The sequence below is a fragment of the Galleria mellonella genome, unplaced genomic scaffold (assembly GCF_026898425.1).
Source record: "Galleria mellonella isolate WM207_F2 unplaced genomic scaffold, CSIRO_AGI_GalMel_v1 utg33, whole genome shotgun sequence".
Classification (NCBI taxonomy): domain Eukaryota; kingdom Metazoa; phylum Arthropoda; class Insecta; order Lepidoptera; family Pyralidae; genus Galleria; species Galleria mellonella.
In genome coordinates, this window is record NW_026442079.1 from 92,205 (window position 1) to 96,405 (window position 4,201).

A 4,201-nucleotide genomic window follows, 5' to 3' on the forward strand; every position below is an offset into this window, starting at 1 on the left:
AATTTATAACATTATTTTTGTTGAAAAAATGAAATAATTTATACTTTTTGTATTGTTTTATTTTCCAAATGATATGATTAATTATATGGAGTATCGTATTATGGGAAAAATCTCACAAGTGCGCATGAAGCCAGATTGTATGTCAAAGAAATTCGAATGCCAAGAAAATAGAAAGAAACGTACATGCAGCGATATCAAATGACCATATATGTTGAAAAAACAAAGAATGTCAACAATCACAGAGTGAACCAGAACAAAATATAAGTAGTACATCAAGTTCATCTATCAAGGATACTTCAACAAGTTCAGGTATGTAACAAACAAAACAAATGATTTGCAGTTTGAAACATGTATTAAGACATTATTATTATGACCATATTGTGTTTATTTTTAGATTTTCAAAAAGTTACAGGAAGAGGATGTACCTGAAGCTTTGTTTGCACTGACAGCAGATAAATTTGTTCAAGTATTAGTAACACACAATTTCAGAAGTAAAGCTGTCCAAACTAAAATAAAATCAATAGAAAAGGCAGTATCATTTTTGAAACCATCACAAATATCTGTCTGCACATCCCCATTCAAACCAATGAAAATTATAAATTCAAGACCTGTGTCGGGCCTCGGCAAAATTACAATATATTTATCAAAGCAGAGCAGTCTGATAGTGATGTTTCATTATATGTACCATCTGCATCTACCTATACATATACCTATCTATCTAAGATTCATTAATAAAATAAAACAATTTTATTTTTTTGTATTTTTAGTTTTTAGTTCTACACTGTTATATGATAAAGAATAAATATTGTTTTTCCAAAAATCCAACAAATTTTTGATTTTATTTTCAATATATTTTGGATTATATTGAAATACCTCAACCACTTTATTTTGGCTATAATCAGGATCAGCCACACAAAAAACAATTTCTCGTTTCAGTTTAATACATTTATATTTGCATTTGAGTATAATACTTTTGTGTGGCTTCACCATTTTTAATGTAATTTTTATAAGTTCTTTCACTATTAGGGCATTTAATTTCAATTAAGCCATCTTTCAATATGCCATCTGGAGAACTAGCAATCATCGGGTAATCTGCATTTAATATTAGTCCGCACTTATTAATTTTTTTTTCAGTTTTACCTCCACAGTCTACTTGAGCTTCTAAGATACGTCCACGTCTCATTGATGGAGTATCAGGTATTTTTGCCCCCAATATTAGAGACACAAGTGTACCATTATTCTTTTTACAGCGGTTTTAAATGCTCTTGATGTGGTTATTCGTCCATACCGCAGCTCATGCCAAAGAGAGCTATTGGATTATTCCCTTGTTTCCCCTTCAACTTTTATTATTAAAGATGCAGATATCTTTACATTTTTAAGAAATCATCTACACATTTCTCTTTAAACTTCCACACAAGCTGATGCATTGAACCAGCCTGTATTACACTCGCATTGTATGTGGGTTGATACTTAAGGAGTTCGCAATCCTCAATTTTCCTGTTCTTTCCTTCTTCTAAAAACTTCAGCAAAACAGATGAGTTTGACAGTATGAGAAGGGTGTCCTTAGATAAATCTTTGGCCGTCATATATTTTATGGTATTACCAACTCTTGATAATTTAGATTTTTTCCAGTAGCATTCAACAGATGTGCATGAGGACTCCTCGCTTCGGCGATAAACCCACATTAAAAATGCTATTGCATGCTTACAACCACAGTCCACAGTCTCATCTTCCTCATTAACAACAACTATGCACCTATACAGTTTTGCATGAACTTTGTGCTCGGGACATATTTTGCACTTTATAATACATAATTTGCCATCGCGCTTAAGCTGCACATAGCTTACAGCATCATCTCCGTATGAAGCTCGTGATGACCTGAAATTAAAAATTGATTAATAAAATTGATTAATTAAAACTTTGTATTAGCTAAGCTTTAAATCAGTTATTATTACATAGTAGGATGGTATAAAGTAGGTAAATGCAAATTTCGTACTGGTAACTGCTAAATAGATAAGATTTATGTTAGTTTTTTACATTATACCTATAGAGAAGTTTTAACATTTCAGAATTCTGACGAGCAAAAATCGGCGTTTGCAGCAAAAAATTTGTAACATTTACTTTTTTTACATTGTAATAAGGTTGAAAATAAAATTTTGATTTTAACTCAAGGATGTATAATGGTAATAATATTTTGTATACCACTACTCAGGCTATATTTAACGAAAGAGGTGTTTTAAAATACTGTCATTGCTTTCGTCTGTTGTAACATTTACTTCTCTTACATTGTAATAAGGTTGAAAATAAAATTTTTGTTTTTACTCAAGTATCTATAGTGGTTACAGTATTGTGTATACGACCATTCATTATTTTATTATGTTTTCAGCATGACAACAAAAAATGTTAAATATTTACCATATCAAGCATTTTTTATACACTAGCCTACTACGAATTGATAAAAAAAGTAACTTACAGTATATCTCACGTCCTCTTTTTGCTAATAATATTAGCATAAGAAGAATACAGGCAACGATATCATTTACAGTCTTTATTTTATCATTTCTTCTATGTAATTCCTTGTTTGTAGGTTTACAATATCACGACACGCACCTCCAAAATTCAATGAATTAAATATGTGTGAGTAAAAATATTTACAAGGTTTCGATCAAGAATATAATATCACTGTGTAAGGAGTTTTCGTACAATGATTAACTGCCCTTAATAATGTATGCAATTATTAAGCGACTTTAAAAGGAGGAGATTCTCAATTTGAATATTCCTGTTTTCACATTTTTGATACGAATATCGTTTCTGAATAATTGTGTTATGAATTTAAAAAGTAGAATATTTTTGCATGAAATTTCCCATAATGCACCCGAAAATTAAAAATATTAACATTCGCCATTTTTTCATACGACTGAGGTGGCAAACAAGCATACGGCCCACCTGATGGTAAGCGGGTACCGTAGCCTATGAACGCCTGCAATACCAGAGGTATTACGCGCGCGTTGCCAACCCTGATGAAACCTCTTTACCCCACTTTTGAAGAACCCCATGCTGTAGTCTCTTGGGAAAACTTCGGCAGGGAGCTCACTCCATAACCTGAGCGTTCGTGGGAGAAAACCTCTCTGAAACCGCGTTGTACGAGACCATTTGGGCTGTAGAGTATGAGGGTGAACTCCCTGTCGATGGCGAGCCGTACGATGATAGAAAATGGTCGTAGGCATCATATTGAATAATTCCTCTGAGCACAATCCGTTGTACAAGCAGTAGGACATACAGAGTAAGGCAAAATCTCTCCTAAGACTTAAGGATTCGATACCGCTTGCAAGCCTGGGATCATTAACAATTCTCATAGCTCGTCGTTGCACTGAGTCGAAGGGTTCAAGCTGGTATCTAGGTGCTCCCGCCCATAAGTGACAGCAATACTCCATATGGGGGCGGATTTGCGATTTATAAAGCATTAATCGCTGATCCGGCGTGAAGTAATGCTTCGCTCTATTAAGCTTCACCTTATCTTCGAGGTGGCCACGGAACTGTACGTCACTAGAGATGTCGACACCAAGGATCCCAATGCTTTTAGAGATGTTAAGAGACGTGCCCTGGAGCTGTGGGGCCACAACAAATGGGGTTTTCTTAGCGGTGAACTCGCAAGCTTGTGTCTTTTGTTTTGTAGTTTGATACTCCTCCGTCCCCGCCTTACCTCAAAAGTTACCCTGACGAGACTCCTTCGTAAAGCTACTGTAAGAAAAATAAGTTCCTTTAATGCTCTCTTACTGGACCGCTATTGATGATGTTTCCTCATAAATACAAACGGAGCACTGTGTCTGTATATGGTCATACACTATGAATGATAAAGTTGGAGGGGCGTGCCATGTTAACGTAGATTATCTTATACTTAGCTCACATATGTATCGGTCCTTTTTCTGTATTTTATTTAGTTTAATCTTGATTACTCGATCGTCTTCTTCGTAATAATGTTATGTAATCCAGACACAAAGTATTCTGCTTGAATTGGTTCTGGATACTTGGCAACAAATAAGTACTCGTAGCGAGACGAATTGGTGAATAATAATGTTTGATGATGATATCTGACGATGAAGGTCCTTATTTTGCGGGATCCAAATAAAAATCAGTGGCTACTAATGTTCGACTAAATAAAAGAATAATAAAATTATTTTACCTATCTGCTGTAGTATGA

The 4,201-nt window shown here is 34.3% G+C and overlaps 1 pseudogene; it reads right to left on the minus strand.

Annotated features, from left to right (window-relative positions):
* Window positions 1–333: 333 nt before the first annotated feature.
* Window positions 334–1,889, minus strand: LOC113517216 (uncharacterized; annotated as a pseudogene).
* Window positions 1,890–4,201: the final 2,312 nt, after the last annotated feature.